The 18023-nt window shown below is 38.3% G+C and overlaps 1 protein-coding gene across 18 annotated transcripts in view; it reads left to right on the forward strand.

The window, feature by feature from the left end:
- Nucleotides 1-18023, forward strand: part of FRS2 (fibroblast growth factor receptor substrate 2) — a 115403-nt gene that overhangs the window by 1399 nt on the left and 95981 nt on the right. For 7 of the 18 annotated variants that reach the window (XM_063786917.1, XM_054663392.2, XM_016924915.4 and 4 more), the window contains exon 2: nt 14442-14537. The exons of 5 other annotated variants lie outside the window; for them this stretch is intronic. The gene's annotated coding sequence lies outside the window, so the exon portion shown is untranslated. Of the gene's footprint in view, nt 1-7657; nt 7773-8531; nt 8593-14441; nt 14538-18023 lie in introns of those variants that run through there. 6 more of the 18 variants (XM_054663388.2, XM_063786920.1, XM_054663385.2 and 3 more) reach the window with 3 other exon arrangements.

The following is an 18023-nucleotide window of genomic DNA, read 5'->3' on the forward strand; positions in this document are numbered from 1 at the left end:
TAAAAACTTTTTATAAGGGAATGCAGTTACTGCAGATTATTGCTGTTAGCAGATGGCCACTGTTTTTGCAGCGTAAAGTATTCACAAATCACCTTCTTGAAACCAGTGACGCTATCTGCACCTCTCATCTTGTGTGTAGATTAGGATTTATACTGTAGTTTTTTGGGTACTTATGTCATTCTCTTTCCTCCCACCCCTGAAAGGGGAGGTGGTATCATGAATCAGGAAAAATAGACTGAAGTGACAAGTTCAGTGAGCTTTCCTATGCAAAGGAAAATTTATTTCAAGGTTGTTGATTTTGAACAGGCAAAGGGTAGATGATTTTTAAAGTCCTTGGAAAAAATTGTGGAGAGATTAGCTGCACAACTTTTCTTTTTCCTCTTCCTTTCTTTTCTTTTTTCTTTCTTTTCGAGACAGCCTCATTCTGCTGCCCAGGCTGCAGCACAATGGCACCATCATAGCTCACTGCAGCCTCCAACTCCTGGACTCAAGCAGTCCTTCTGTCTCAGACTCCTGAGTGGCTAGGACTATAGGCACCAACCACCACACCTGGCTAATTTTTTTTTTTTTGTAGAGCTGAGGTTTCACTATGTTGCCCAGGCTGGTCTTGAACTCCTGGGCTCAAGTGATCCTCCCATCTCGGCCTTCCAAAGTGCTGGGATTACAGTTGTGAGCCACCATCCCAGCATATTTGCACAACTTTTAAATTTAGATAGAAACTAAATTCTTCCACATGTGAAGTACTTAATTATTTAGAGCATAAGATTGGAATATTGGAATTGAGAGAATCTGGAAAAATAGTTAAGTTAGATGTAGTTACAGATTTGCAGGTATGACAATGTATTTTTAAGGGAAATATTTCAAGAGTTTTAAGAGCAGAGAAAGGTGATTGGGGAAAATCAGATACTGATTGTATTTTTATATTATACAAGTCAATTCAACAAACACTGAGCATTTGCTATGCATCAAGCTATGTTAGGCAACTATGTAAGGAGCAAATAAAGGTATAGCCATAACAGTTGAGTTTCATGTTTTGGTAATAATTTCTGAAATCATGAAGAGTTGAGTTGTATTCTTTAGGCATACTAACAATTTTTTTTGTAATTGGGACTTAACATTGGCGATGGGTGTTGAGTGCTTCATGAAAAGCACTATACTAGGCATTTTAGGATATAAAGATTAAACTTTTGGTTTTTAGGAATTTGAAATCTAGAAGGGGATATAAGATTTGTGTAAACATTTACAACATAAACATTTGTAAATACTTATGGGTGGTTTGAGGTAAAGTTTGGAGTAAATTATACAAAAGAAGAAAGGGTTCATTTTTAGCTTAAGTAATGGAAATTTGTGGAGATAGCTCAGAAGCTACTGTTTATTGAGCATTTACTGAACAGACTTAATGCTAGTTGCTGTTTACAGCATTTTCTTAGCTTCACAGCAATATGTAAGTACCTTAATAATGAGGACAGTGAGGCTCAAATATGTTAAGTTACTTGCCTGGGCTATGTGGCTAGCATGTAACAGCCCCAATTTGAATCCAAATCTGTCTGGTGCCAAAGCCTGTGTGTTTCTACTGCATCATGTTGCTCCCCAATAAACTGGTAACCTGAGTTTAATGTTACAGAGAATAAGACTTTTCTAAGACAAAGATTTATGGATTGGGAGTAGGTGGGTGAAGAAGGCCTTTCAAATAAAGAGAATGATGTGAGCAGAAGTGTGGAGGTGGGAAAGTTCATTGTGTACTTGGAGAAAAGTTAGTGGACCAGATTACCTGGAATATACTGTTCATTTTTGGGAATTAGAGATGAGGTTTGAATTTTAAGTGGGGGCAGGATTGTGGAGCATGTTTAAGTGCTGCTTTTAGAAGTTTGACATTTGGGGAAAAAAAGTTCGACGTTTGGGAGGTAATGAGAAGTTACCAAGGTCTAGTAGAGTAGTGTGCAGAATGATTTGATGTGGAAAGCTGACTTTCAATGTAGTATAAATACTGGGCAAGGGCAGTGGTAATGGAATTAGAGTGAAGGCTCTGCAGGACCTCAATGTCGTAGGTGGGTGGCGAGGAGGAGGGGATTTTTGGAGCAGGTTTGGAGGAGATGGAAGGTGAAGATTACACTTTTGTTTTTGAGACAGAGTCTAGCTTTGTTGCCAGGCTGGAGTGCGGTGGTGTGATCTTGGCTCACTGCATCCTCCGCCTCCTGGGTTCAAGTGATTGTCCTGCTTCAGCTTCCCGAATAGCTGGGACTACAGGTGCTCACCACCACGCCCAGCTAACTTTTGTATTTTTAGTAGAGACGGGGTTTCATCACGTTGACCAGGATGGTCTCGATCTCTTGACCTCGTGATCCGCCTGCCTCAGCCTCCCAAAGTGCTGGGATTACAGGCGTGAGCCACCGCGCCCAGCTGAAGATTACACGTTTTAAGTGTCAGAGATGTTGACGGTGGTACTCTTACTAGAAATACGGGCAAGGAGGTACGTAATGAGATCAGTTTTGGATTTGTTGACTTTTTTGTATACTTGCCAAACTCTGGAAATGTCCAAAGGCTTTTGGAAATGTGGATTTGTGGTTAAGGGGAGAGGTCAGGACTAGGCATATATTAAACATGGGTTTAGTGAATAATACAAATAGGTGTACTGGTTGAATCTGTGTAAGAAGATGAAAGTGCCAAGGGAGAATGTAGAGGGGAAAGAAAATAAAAAACTTCTGTTTTAAATGGCATCTGTTTAAAACAGAAGGAAATACACTAAGTGATTTATTTTATGCAGTGGGTAAAGAATTTGATAGTATGTCTACTGCTTCTTCACACTGTAGGTTCATACGGAGTAGAAAGAATCTGATCATTAAAAATCCAATTGGGAAATACAGTTTTCTTGCCCTGGGTAGGAAGAATACTATGCTATCTTTACCCTATTTCAGGGAGGACAGACTACTTCAGACTCATTTCATCCAGAGTGTCAGATTTGGTTACTTAAAAGCTATATTAGCTTGTTTCTTTTGGACATTTGTTTGGCAAGTGGTATGTGAGGAGTTGGAAGCAAATCTCTGATACAGTATTTCACTTATTTATGTGTATGACATCGATTTTGGTTTCAAAATCAAGAACCTCTGAATATTCAAAGATAATATTTACATCTCATTAAGCCTGTTAATATTGCTTTTTATAGAAAATGGCATTTAATTACATATTTTTCTTCCAACTCTATAAGTTCTTTTGATTAACATGATTAGTTTTGGCTTGTAATGTTTGGATTATATTAGAGGGATAGAATAACATACTTTTATCCATTATATGATAATACATATGAAAGTTACATGTTTTATTTTGGAAACTGTTTAAGAACTGTAAATTTATAGAATTTTGTGTGGTTTTCTGTTTAGGTATTTAAATGGGGGAACTTGAGTATTAATGTGTAAAAGATTATAATAGTTTGCGGAATGAGGCTTAGAGTTGTAACTTTTTGAGGGCAAGTTTATTATTTTTAGACTGAGTTACCATGGAAGTGTTTATTTCCTTCTTGAGAATTAATACATTCCTTTTGTTTTTCAGGAATATGTTTTCCACTATATCACAGGCACTTGGGAATGTCGAAAGAGTCCTGTGTCAGTGTTGTTGGAGGCAGGGGGTTTTGTGTGTGCTTTGTCTGGGCTGTTTGGCTTAGTTTCAGTAAGCCTGGTATTAATGAGGCAAAGGTCAGGAGTTCCATTTAGCTTCAGTCTAAATGATGGCCAGGGAGTACACCCCTCACTCCCTCCAGCTGTCTTGGAAATTCCTTGGTTGTCATTGGTCACAAAGGTGACTAGATGAGGGTGGATTGTTATACCATTGGAAGAATATTAGAGGAAACTTAGGATGATGGCTGGGACCTCTGACTCTAGAATTAGATAGACCCGTGTCAAAATCCTTGGTGTTCAACCTTGGGAGAGTCCCTAAACTTCTCTAAGCTTACATTTCCTCATTATTGAATAGGTTAATATTTGGTTTGGGCATTACGTATCATCACTTTCCTTTTCTCAGTGGGAGCTAGCCACTTAAGCTTGTGGCTCCCGAAGTGCTGGACTGTGGAGTAGTGTCAGTTCATGACAGAATTTTCCTTTGAGTGAAAGGAGAATGTAGTTGGCTTCTTTAAAGCTAAATCTATTGATATGTTTTTCTAAAATTATCTTTTGCCATTTTCGATGGGCGCTTAGTTCTTTTATGAAATAGTGGTGATGGGTAATCGGTAGTTTTTGTTTTTGTTTTTTAAATGTTCTTGGCAGAATAAAAGTTGGCAACCCTATGCTGGTCACCCTCTGCTTCCTCGTGCCCCTTTTTAAAGATTATGGTTCTGTGAAATCCGAAAATCTTGGCTTAAACAGAATCTGAGGGATTGGAGGAGACTATTCATCCACATATTTATGCATATTAAAGAAGGTTTGGGGTACATTCTGCCCTTGTGTTAGCCTACAGAGGACGTATTGTGATTCTCGCCACCATTGAATTTAATTTTGTCAAGATTCACAGTCAATACTTATAACATATTTCAAGGAGCAGTTCAGACTGTTTTCAGTTGAGTTCACACAAGTGGCTCTAAATTACTTGTTTAAGACTGTGTTTCTCAACCAGAGCCTCTGGAGAAAACTGTTGAACTGTGGGCGCTGCCTGGGGGTGCTGCTTTAAGTTATTACTCTGTTGATTAGCCAACAAGATAAATAACTCGCCTTTGACATAGTGAAGCAGCAGAAATTGGCTTTCCATTTCACTTCTTCTGCAGGAAAGATAGAGCAAGAAAAGCCTTTTTATTAATACAGCAAGTAAACCTTGTACAAATATCAGTATTCAAAATGCTTTCTAGAGAAAGAATAGTGCAGCACTGTGCGTAATGGGTTATGTAAGTGGAGTCACAGAAGTCCTCCTGGGGACACAAACCAATTATGAACATAAGTGCTTATTGAAATTGCATCAGTTGTCTAGATGAGGAGCTTATTGACTCCCTGGTTCACTTGGGTGGGCAGGCGGCTGTGGGGGAGGGACGGGGGGGTGTGGGGGTGGGGAACTTAAGGTGCAAACCTAGCCTAGGTGACTGTTAAATTAAGGCTCAACATTTGTTTCTTTTGAGTGTTTTTGGTTGGGTAATTTTAAAAGTTGGGAATGCTATAGAAATATTTAAATTCTATTAGAATGTCCAAAGCAAAATGTTCAGGTTAAGTAGAAATAGCTTGGACCCTCTGTTAATTTTAAAGAAAACTGTGGGTTTGCTGCTTTAGATATTAAAATGATATGGGTTTATAGAGTTATGTTGTGTATCATTGTTGCTGGTAAATAAAAAATGTTTAATTCATTTATTTTAACAGTGCTTAAATTTTTCTCTTAAAATACTCCCAATGGCAGAAATGTGGATGAATAGTACCCTCAGAAGTCTAGGAATGCAGCCCAAAGTGTGCCTGCTATAAATTGAAGTTTTTGATGCCTGTAGGGTTTTATATTTTAAAATTTATATAAATGTTGCATTTTGCTATCTTACATGCATGTTGACAGTATTTTAAAATACTCTTTTTTTGTTTGTTTGTTTGTTTGAGACGAGTCTCGCTGTGTCCCCCAGGTTGGAGTGCAGTGGCGCGATCTCAGCTCACTGCAAGCTCCGCCTCTCCTGGGTTCACGCCATTCTCCTGCCTCAGCCTCCCCAGTAGCTGGGACTACAGGCGTCCGCCAACACGCCTGGCTAATTTTTTGTATTTTTAGTAGAAGCGGGGTTTCACCGTGTTAGCCAAGATGGTCTCGATCTCCTGACCTCGTGATCTGCCCGCCTCGGCCTCCCAAAGTGCTGGGATTACAGGCGTGAGCCACCGCGCCCGGCCTAAAATACTCTTAACTAAAATTGATGCTCCTAAGAGAGAGTGCAGTGTTCATCCTGTGGCTTTTTATATCCCTATGACATGGCTTTATCACTGGTTAGTAGTACTGTGCTTAAATATTTAATAGTAGCTTATTTATTTATTTATTTTTATTTTTTTTTTTTGAGACAGAGTCTCGCTCTGTTGCCCAGGCTGGAGTGCAGTGGCATGATCCTGGCTCACTGCAAGCTCCGCCTTCTGGGTTCACGCCATTCTCCTGCCTCAGCCTCCCGAATAGCTGGGACTACAGGCGCCCACCACCACGCCCGGCTAATTTTTTGTATTTTTTAGTAGAGACGGGGTTTCACCATGTTAGCCAGGATGGTCTCGATCTCCTGACCTTGTGATCCGCCCACCTCGGCCTCCCAAAGTGCTGGAATTACAGGTGTGAGCCACCGCGCCCGGCTATTTATTTATTTTTAAACCCTGTGTCTGATGGTTTTTGTTGGAACATAGGAGATGGTAAACAATTTCTGATACTCCCTATGTATTTTTAATAAATAGCAAGCTGTTTTAAATACTACTAAGAAGCTGTAGTTTCATAGAAATAAAATGACTTTTAAGGGAGATTTAATCCGTTAAAATTTTTTTTTCTATTTAAGATTTTAAAATTATCAATGTATTTCTATCATAATAAAATATGGTAGTACTAAGAGCTTTCTGAAATGATGGAAATGTTCTATGTCTATGCTGTTCAATATGGTGGCCCCTATATAGCTTCTGAGCACTTAAAATATATCTAGTGTTATAGGAGAACTAAATTTTTAATTGAATTTAATTTTAATCAATTTAAATATGAATACCCACATGCGGCTGGTGGCTACTGTGCTAGTGCAGCTCTATGAGGTTAGGAAGACGAGAGAGAAGAGAGATCACACATCTTCATGACACCTCTCACCTCACATGTAGGCAGATTAGGCACTCAGTAAGTATTTGTTGAATGAAATAATTCATCTTTTTGTTTGAATTTTGAAGACCAGTGTTTGTGAAGTATTCTAAATTTTTGGGGAGGAGCCATAGATTTTTGAATTTTTTTCTTCTATATTGATTTTCAGAATTTACTTTTATTCTTACAAAGACATACATCATTATGTGTGTCTGTGTGTGTGTGTGTGTGTGTGTGTGTGTAAAGAATTATATAATGAACTACCATGTATGACCAACCACTTTAAAAAACAGAACACTGCCAGCACCTTTGATGGCCGTTCATGTTTCTCACTACTTGTGATCTCTGACATACTCTTTAAGTATCCGCCATCTGAATTTTATATTAATCATTACCTTGCTTTTCGTTTTAATTTTATATGAATGTCTTTTTTTTTTTTTTTTTTTTTTAACATTTCCCTCTGTCTTGAAGTTTGGAAGTTAAACTCTGTGTAACTTTATTTTAGTTCTCCCTGACCTCCAGCAAATGAGATACTTTTGTTTTAAACACTGTTACTTTGATTTGCCTATACATTGTATTTGCAGATGTCTGCTTATTCTCATTTGCATCTGAGACCTCTGATCTAGGACCATTTTTCTTTGTGTGAAGTGCATCTTTTAGAATTTTCCCTAGGGAGGGTGTGTTGGAAAACTTTTTGTTGGAAAATAACTTTTTCTTAGTCTCATTCCTGAAACTGGTTTTCCTGAATATATATTCTAGATCAGCAGTTGTTTTTTCTTTGTTCATTATAGATTTTATTTCATTATCTTCTGGCTTTTATTGCTGTTGAAAAATACACAGTGTGATTGACAGTCCTTTACAGTTAATCTGTTGTTTCTTTTTTCTTTTTTTTTGAGACCAGTCTTGCTCTGTTGCCAGGCTGGAGTGCAGTGGCGCGATCTCAGCTCCCTGCAGCCTCTGCCTCCCGGGTTCAAGCAATTCTCCTGCCTCAGCCTCCTGAGTAGCTGGAATTACAGGTGTGTACCACCACGCCTGGCTAATTTTTGTATTTTCAGTAGAGATGGGGTTTCACTATGTTGGCTAGGACGGTCTCCATCTCCTGACCTCACGATCCACCTGCCTCAGCCTCCCAAAATGCTGGGATTACAGGTGCAAGCCACTGTGCCTGGCCTAATCTGTTGTTTCTTTATGGCTAGTTTTAGAACTGCTACTTTGTCCTTGGTGATCTGCATTTTCATTTTTATGTTTGGAAGTTGATTTCTTTTTATTTATCGTGCTTGGTATTAACTGGGTTTTCAAATCTGAAGATTAGTGTCTTTCAACAATTTTGGAGAATTTTTGGCCTTTTTCTTAAATTTTGTCTTCCATATTTTCTGTTTGGAACTTGTATTTGAAGTATGTTAGATCTTCTTACTCTACCTCCGTGTCTCTTAACCTGTCTTTTATATTGTCCATTTCATTATCTTTGTGTATTGTATTGTGTTCTGGATACTTTTCTTGGAGTTAGCTACTTCTCTCTTCAGCTGTGTTCAACCAGTTTATTGAATTTAAAAACTTTTTATTTAACTATTATACCCATTTTTTTTCATTATGGTTAAATACATATAACATAGAATTTACCATTTAACCATTTTTAAGTGTACAGTTCGGTGGCATTAAGTGCATTCACATCATTGTGCATCTGTCACCACTACTGATCTCCAGAACTTTTTCATCATCATGAACCAAAACTTGTACCCATTAGACAGTAATTCCTTATTTCCTCTTTTCTCTAGCTCCTGGCAACCACTATTTGAGTTTCTGCCTCTACAAATTTGACTATTCTAGGTACTTCATGTAAGTGGAATCATAAAATATTTGTCTTTTTGTGTCTGGTTTATTTTACTTAGCATGTTTTCTAGGTTAGTCTATGTTATAGCATGTTCTTTGAATTTTACAAATTTATGTTAGAGATGGGGTGTTGCTATATTGCCCAGGCTGGAGTGCAGTGACTCTTCATAGTGGCGATCATAGCACACTACAACCTCAAATTTCTGAACTCAAGCCATCTTCCTGTCTCAGCTTCCCAAGTATCTGGGAGCACAGGCATGTGCCACTGCACCTGGCCATTGAGTTTTTAAAAATTTCATTTGCTATATATTTTTGTTTCTAGACATTTTATTCAGTTCCTTCTTAAGACTATCATCCTTTTTTTGGGTAGTCTTATTCCTTTTCTTGGTTATATTCTCAATATTTCTTTTATTTCTTAAAAATCTATTAAATATACTTACTTTACATTTTGTGCCTGATAATCCAGTATCTGAAGTCTTTGCAGACATGATTCTGCTGTTTGTTTCTGCTGGCTGTTGCTTATGGTGCCACGCCTTCTTGTCTTGTAATTTTTGACTGTGAAGTTCTCGTAACTTTATGTTAGTTTTGCAGAGTGATTTTTAGTAGTACTTAAAAATTTTATTCCTTAGAGCTTATAAGTAAACGCCTGGAGAATAATGTCCTATTTTCTTAAACGTTTTATTTTGAAATAATTTCAAACTTACAGGAAAATTGCAAGAATAGTGCAGTAGACCTCTGTATACCCTTTATCCATATTCACTAATTTTTAATATTTTGCCATATTTTTCTTTTTGCATACACACATTTATTTTTTTGTGAACCATTGAAGAGTAGGTTGTATGCCTTTTACCTCAGGGTGTATTTCCTAAGAATAAGAGTATTCTCTTAAGATAATCACAGTACCATCATGAAAGTCCAAATTCCAGAATTTTTTTTTTTTTTTTTTGAGATAAAGTCTCTTCCTGTTATCCAGGCTGGAGTGCAGTGGCACAATCACAACTCATTACAACCTTGAACTCCTAGGCTCAAGAGATACTCATGCCTCTCTTGTAGCTGGAACTACAGGCAGGCCCAACCAATGCCCAGCTGATTTTTTTTTTAAAGATTTTTGTAGAGATGGTGTCTCACTATGTTGACCAGGCTGACCAGGCTGGTCTCAAACTCTTGGGCTCAAGCTATCCTGTCTCGGCCTCCCAAAGTGTTGGAATTACAGGCATAAGCCACCAAACCTGGCCCGAGAAATTTAACGTTGATACGGTACTTTACACTTTACATTCCCATTTTGGTAATTTGATCACATATTTTATTTTAGTCTCCTTTAATTTGGGGAGAGTTCCTCAGCAGTTCTTTGTCTTTCATGCAATTGAAGAGTATAGGTCATTTATTTTATGGAAGGTTTTTCAATTTGGGCTTGTCTGATTTGATCTGATTAGCTTTTTGATTGTAGTCAGGTTATGTTTAGTCAGAATGTTACAAAAGTGATGTTTTCCTCTCAGATTATCACATCTGGAGATACATAATGCCCACTTGCCCCTCATTAGTGATTTTAACTTCGGTCAAGATATAGTCTGGTTCTTCTACTCTATAGTTACTATTTTTCCTTGTAACAAGCAGTCTGCTTAGAGGTACCTTAGTGTTTTATGGTTTTTTTTTTTCCTTAGTGAAAACTAAGTGTAGTAATAATATACCTTATATTTGTATAGTGCTTTCTATATATATGTGTGTAATGTATAAGTATATATAATTGTATATGTATAATTGTTGAGAGTTTAAGGCTTGTGTAGAAGAGGTTTTTGATACTTTGCATAACTCTAGCTAAGGTTTGTTAGATCAAGAAGTCAATAGAGTTGCACATAGCAAAGGAAATTCTAAAGCATTAGGTGACAAAGATTAGTGAGGCAGATTTTTTGATACCAGATCATTTCTTTTTATTAAACAATCCTTTAAGATATGAGTGATTAGAGGAGGTGACTTAAGGTTTTCCTAAGGTAAACTTTTACATTGATATTACGGGAGTGTTGGTTAATATAATCCTTTGATCTGGTAAATTGGTAGAAGCTGGGCCTTTTTCCCCCTAACCCTCTACCTCCCATTCCCAGTTAAAGCTGGAGAGACTTGGGCATTGAACCTTGGTTAAAATGTGAATTCATCCATTGACTGACTGAGTCAGTAGATAGTTATTGGGAGCCTACTATATTAGGCATTGTGTTAAAATGTTTAATTAAGACAGATGTGATTGCTGTCATGGAGCACAGTCCAGAGGTAATAAGCTTTTATATCTTTTGTGTGTAGTAGTCATTTATATATTTAAAATGAATGTATGTAAGAAAATATCATTTATATCTGTTGAAACTGTTTTCTGGCAAGGAAGAAAGTTCTGAGGGCTCTTGCTTAATAAATTATGTAAGTATAGGCTTTGAGGTTCAAAACTATTCTTTTAAGCATGTTCTGAAAATTGACTGATATTTTCATTTAAATTGAAGCCTTTTATTAAAACCTGACTTAAGTAAATTACATTCAATCTAGACTGCCATTTGCCTTCTGTGGGGTTTTGTGAATAGTTGGTAGGTTAGTGCCTTGAAAGCTACATGTTACAGGGCTCATTTTACATTCCCACATCTCCCACTCTCAGAAAAGTTTAATATTATACATGCTAGTGCATGTATTATTTTAACATTTTATTTTGAAGTAGACTCACAGGAAGTTGGAAAATAATAGTCCTGCATACCTTCACTTAGTTTTCCCAACAAAAACATCTTACATAGATGTCATTTATGAACACAAAAAAATTGACATCAATACATTACTGTTAATGAGACAACATATGGTATACAGATTTCACCATTTTTCAACCTGGACTTCCTTGTGCGTGCATGTGTATATATAGTTCTGTGTAATTTTATCCCATGTGTAGTTTTGTGGAAACAGTACCACAATCAAGATACAGAATTGTTCCATCACCATGAAAGCACTCCTTAGTGCTGCCTCTTTGTAGTTACAATGCCCCGTGCCCCCCAACCACTAGTTTTGTCATTTTGAGAATGTTGCATGAAGTCATGTAGTATGTAATCTTTGGAGATTGATGTTTTAAAAATGTAATTTGTTTTAATTCATAAAGTGAAATCTCAGAAAGTTTACAAAAATAGAAAAAAATTCTTAATTCTATCACTAATACAGTCAATTTTGGAGCTTTTTATAGCCTTTTTCATATACATCTTCTATCACTTACAGTATATGCTCAATTTTGTTTGCTACTTTTTACAAACTTTATATTAAGTATTTTCCGTGTCACCATCCATCATATTTAGTTTTTGCTATCATAAGAAATGTTGCAAAATATAAAAAAATAAATTAAGCTTAAAAAGAGAAATATTGCAGAAAACACCTTTGAGTATATGGATTTCTTCATATTTCTAGTTATTTCCTTAAGGTAGGTTCCCAGGTATGATTTTTGAGTCAAAGGATATGAGAGTTTTTTAGTCTTGAAATGTGGTTAAATTGCTTCTCAAAAGGATAGTATTACTAGTACTGTTTCACTGTATTCTTTTAGATTGGGTATTAGTGCTGTTTTCTCCTTCCCCCAACTTACTAGGTGAGAAAGGTACTTCACTGTTGTGGTTTTAGAGTGCATTTCTTTATGTAACAGTTTTTTCATGAAGAGTAAAATTGATTATAATGTCCTAAGACATGAACTTTAAAAAATGTGATATTACTTTTAATTAATTGGAAAAGCTTTTCTTTTTTTTTCTTTTTCTTTTTTTTTTTTTTTTGACAGAGTCTTGCTCTGTCGCCCAGGCTAGAGTGCAGTGGCGCGATCTCGGCTCACTGCAACCTCCGCCTCCCGGGTTCATGCCATTCTCCTGCCTCAGCCTCCTGAGTAGCTGGGACTACAGGCGCCCGCCACCATGCCCAGCTAATTTTTTGTATTTTTAGTAGAGATGGGGTTTCACCATGTTAGCCAGGATGGTCTCGATCTCCTGATCTTGTGATCTGCCCGCTTTGGCCTCCCAGAGTGCTGGGATTACAAGTCTGAGCCACTGCACCCGGCCTGGAAAAGCTTTTTAATATCTGTGCCAGTGTTCCACAGTTCTGAGCTAGAGGCTGAATCACCACATCCTTCTCTTTAGCTTGCAGGTTTACCTACAAAATGATTGCCAGTTTCTACATTGCTTCTCTTTGGTCTTTATCATTATCTCCTAGTTACTCTCCTCAATTTGGATTCTCAACTTTCTTCCTGTCTGCTCCCTGTTCAAAGAGCTGCTGCTCCCTCCACTGGTACCATGTCAGCACCTCATTCATTTTTCCTATGTTGTCACTTTCAAGTGCCTAGTCGTGCTGACATGTTAATACATTACTGTAATCTTATCTTTATAGTTAAGTATACCCCTGGGAGACTACAGTCTCCTGGAACTCTCAGGAGTATTGGCCTTGACGTTTTTTGATGGCTGTTTAGGAATTTATATGGCTAATAATGTCTGAAGTCTGTATGTGTAACATATATGAATACAAAAATAACAAAACAACAAGAAAATTGTGCATCTTTTACTTTTCTGTGTGTTTTGGGAGACAGCAATACTATGTTGTTAGAGCAGCAGATCATTATGGTAACAACAGAAGACATCAAAACCTGCCAGGCATGGTGACATGCACCTGTGGTCCCAGCTACTTGAGAGGCTGAGGTGGAAGGATCACTTGAACCCAGGAGTTCAACACTAGCCTGGGAAACATAGTAAGGCCTCATCTTAAAACACACACACACACACACACACACACACACACACACACACACACTCACCCCCCCCAAAACTCTTAAAGTAAAACAGAAGTTTATTTATTTATTTATTTATTTTTGAGACGGAGTCTTGCTCTGTCCCCCAGGCTGGAGTGCAGTGGCGCCGTCTCCGCTCACTGAAAGCTCCGCTTCCCAGGTTCACGCCATTCTCCTGCCTCAGCCTCCCAAGTAGCTGGGACTACAGGTGCCCGACACCACGCCTGGCTAATTTTTTGTATTTTTGGTAGAGACGGGGTTTCACCGTGTTAGCCAGGATGGTCTCGATCTCCTGACCTCGTGATCCGCCCGCCTCGGCCTTCCAAAGTGCTGGGATTACAGGCATGAGCCACCGCGCCCGGCCTATTTATTTATTTATTTAGAGATGGAGTCTTGCTCTTGTCACCCAGGCTGGAGTGCGGTGGTGCGATCTCGGCTCACTGCAACCTCCACCTCCCAAGTTCAGGTGATTTTCCTGCCTCAGCCTCCTGAGTAGCTGGGATTACAGGCTCCCGCTTTCATGCCCGGCTAATCAAGATGAGGTTTCACCATTTTGGCCAGGCTGGTCTGGAGCTCCTGACCTTGGGTGATCCGCCCACCTTGGCCTCCCAAAGTGCTGGGATTACAGGCATGAGCCACCATGCCTGACCTAAACAGGTTTTAATTGAATACTTACTAAGATTCACACACTGTACTTAAGTGCATTTTTTTTCAGTCTTCACAATAATTCTGTAAATTTTGAGATAGCTACGTATTAAGATCCTCTATGTGATATATTGAGTAGGTACTTGAAAATGCTGGTTACAAGGAATCATAAAAAATAACATTTTTTAATTTTAACTAGAATATACATTCCTTCACTTTTTCCCTATAGGGTCAAGGTTTTTGTTTGTAGATGGGTACTTTGATTAGAGTTCTGGATTGCGTTTTTTGGCATAATCCACAGCCATGCAGCATTATCCATTAAGTATCCTAATTCCCTTTTTTATGGAGAAGAGAGAACATAAGGCACTTTCAGTGTAATACAGGCATACCTCATTTTTTTGTGTTTTGCAAATAACTGCATTTTTTTTTTTTTTTTTAACAGATTGAAGGTTTGTGGCAACCCTGTATTCAGAATTCTGTATCAGTGCCATTTTTCCAGCCGGCGTGTGCTTACTTCATGTCTCTGGGTCACATTTTGGTAATTCTCACAGTATTTCAAACTTTTTATCATTATTATATCTGTTATGGTGATCTTTGATGTTACTATTGTAATTGTTTTGGGGCACCTCAAACTGTGCCCATATAGGATGGTGAACTTGATCAATAAATGTGTGTGTTCTGACTGCTCCACCGAATGGTTGTTTCCGCATCTCTTTCCTGCTCCTCAGGGTTCCCTATTTCCTGAGACCCTAAATATTGAAATTAGGCCAGTTAGTCCTATGATGGCCTCTAAGTGTTCAAGTGAAAGGAGGAGTCACACATCTCTCACTTTAAATCAAAAGCTAGAAGTGATTAAAGTTAGGGAGGAAGGCATGTTGAAAGAGAAGCCTCTTGTGCCAGTTAGGTTGTAAATGCAAAGGAAAAGTTCTTGAAGGAAATGCAAAGTGCTACTCCAGTGAACATCCAGATGATAAGAAAGTGAAAGTCTTATTGCTGGTATGGAGAAAGTTTTAATGGCCTGAATAGAAGATCAAACCAGCCATAACATTCCCTTAAGCCAAAGCCTAATCCAGAGCAAGACCCTAATTCTGTTCAATTATATGAGGGCTGAGAGAGGTGAGGAAGCTGCAGAAAAAAGGTTTGAAGCCAAATAGAGGTTGGTTCATGAGGTTTAAGGAAAGAGGCCATCTATGTAACATAAAAGTGCAAGGTGAAGCAGCAAATGCTGATGCAGAAGCTGCAGCAAGTTACCTAGAAGAACTTCTTTATCATTTTTCTTAGAATTACGTGTTATGGTTATATAGATGAGGGCTTGCTAAGTTGCCCAGGCTGGTCTCAAACTCCTGGCCTCGCCTCCTTATGCACCAGAACCACAGGCCTGAGCCAACATGCTTCACCGGAAGAACTAATTTAGATAATTGATGAAGGTGGCTACCCTGAACAACAAATTTTATTGTAGGTGAAACAGCTTTCTATTGCAAGATGCTGTCTAGGACTTTCATAGCTAGAGAGAAATCTATGCTTGGTTTGAAAGCTTCAAAGGACAGGCTGACTCTCTACTTAAGGGCCAATGCAGCTGGTGACTTGAAGTTAACATTTACCATTCCAGAAGTCCTAGGGCCCTTTAAGAATGATGGTAAATCTACTCTGTGCTTTATGAATGGAACAACAAAGTCTGGATAACAGCACATCTCTTTTATTTTTATTTTTATTTTTATTTTTATTTATTTATTTTTTTTTTATTATACTTTAAGTTTTAGGGTACATGTGCACATTGTGCAGGTTAGTTACATATGTATACATGTGCCATGCTGGTGCGCTGCACCCACTAACTCGTCATCTAGCATTAGGTATATCTCCCAATGCTATCCCTCCCCCCTCCCCCCTCCCCACCACAGTCCCCAGAGTATGGTATTCCCCTTCCTGTGTCCATGTGATCTCATTGTTCAATTCCCACCTATGAGTGAGAATATGCGGTGTTTGGTTTTTTGTTCTTGCGATAGTTTACTGAGAATGATGGTTTCCAATTTCATCCATGTCCCTACAAAGGATATGAACTCATCATTTTTTATGGCTGCATAGTATTCCATGGTGTATATGTGCCACATTTTCTTAATCCAGTCTATCATTGTTGGACATTTGGGTTGGTTCCAAGTCTTTGCTATTGTGAATAATGCCGCAATAAACATACGTGTGCATGTATCTTTATAGCAGCATGATTTAAAGTCATTTGGGTATATACCCAGTAATGGGATGGCTGGGTCAAATGGTATTTCTAGTTCTAGATCCCTGAGGAATCGCCACACTGACTTCCACAATGGTTGAACTAGTTTACAGTCCCACCAACAGTGTAAAAGTGTTCCTATTTCTCCACATCCTCTCCAGCACCTGTTGTTTCCTGACTTTTTAATGATTGCCATTCTAACTGGTGTGAGATGATATCTCATAGTGGTTTTGATTTGCATTTCTCTGATGGCCAGTGATGATGAGCATTTTTTCCTGTGTTTTTTGGCTGCATAAATGTCTTCTTTTGAGAAGTGCCTGTTCATGTCCTTCGCCCACTTTTTGATGGGGCTGTTTGTTTTTTTCTTGTAAATTTGTTTGAGTTCACTGTAGATTCTGGATATTAGCCCTTTGTCAGATGAGTAGGTTGCGAAAATTTTCTCCCATGTTGTAGGTTGCCTATTCACTCTGATGGTAGTTTCTTTTGCTGTGCAGAAGCTCTTTAGTTTAATTAGATCCCATTTGTCAATTTTGGCTTTTGTTGCCATTGCTTTTGGTGTTTTGGACATGAAGTCCTTGCCCACGCCTATGTCCTCAATGGTAATGCCTAGGTTTTCTTCTAGGGTTTTTATGATTTTAGGTCTAACGTTTAAATCTTTAATCCATCTTGAATTGATTTTTGTATAAGGTGTAAGGAAGGGATCCAGTTTCAGCTTTCTACATATGGCTAGCCAGTTTTCCCAGCACCATTTATTAAATAGGGAATCCTTTCCCCATTGCTTGTTTTTCTCAGGTTTGTCAAAGATCAGATAGTTGTAGGTAAGCGGCGTTATTTCTGAGGGCTCTGTTCTGTTCCATTGATCTATATTTCTGTTTTGGTACCAGTACCATGCTGTTTTGGTTACTGTAGCCTTGTAGTATAGTTTGAAGTCAGGTAGTGTGATGCCTCCAGCTTTGTTCTTTTGGCTTAGGATTGACTTGGCGATGCGGGCTCTCTTTTGGTTCCATATGAACTTTAAAGTAGTTTTTTCCAATTCTGTGAAGAAAGTCATTGATAGCTTGATGGGGATGGCATTGAATCTGTAAATTACCTTGGGCAGTATGGCCATTTTCATGATATTGATTCTTCCTACCCATGAGCAAGGAATGTTCTTCCATTTGTTTGTATCCTCTTTTATTTCCTTGAGCAGTGGTTTGTAGTTCTCCTTGAAGAGGTGCTTCACATCCCTTGTAAGTTGGATTCCTAGGTATTTTATTCTCTTTGAAGCAATTGTGAATGGGAGTTCACTCATGATTTGGCTCTCTGTTTGTCTGTTGTTGGTGTATAAGAATGCTTGTGATTTTTGTACATTGATTTTGTATCCTGAGACTTTGCTGAAGTTGCTTATCAGCTTAAGGAGATTTTGGGCTGAGACAATGGGGTTTTCTAGATAAACAATCATGTCATCTGCAAACAGGGACAATTTGACTTCCTCTTTTCCTAATTGAATACCCTTTATTTCCTTCTCCTGCCTGATTGCCCTGGCCAGAACTTCCAACACTATGTTGAATAGGAGCGGTGAGAGAGGGCATCCCTGTCTTGTGCCAGTTTTCAAAGGGAATGCTTCCAGTTTTTGCCCATTCAGTATGATATTGGCTGTGGGTTTGTCATAGATAGCTCTTATTATTTTGAAATACGTCCCATCAATACCTAATTTATTGAGAGTTTTTAGCATGAAGGGTTGTTGAATTTTGTCAAAGGCTTTTTCTGCATCTATTGAGATAATCATGTGGTTTTTGTCTTTGGCTCTGTTTATATGCT

Source organism: Pan troglodytes, chromosome 10, assembly GCF_028858775.2.
Source record: "Pan troglodytes isolate AG18354 chromosome 10, NHGRI_mPanTro3-v2.0_pri, whole genome shotgun sequence".
NCBI classification, from domain to species: Eukaryota; Metazoa; Chordata; class Mammalia; order Primates; family Hominidae; genus Pan; species Pan troglodytes.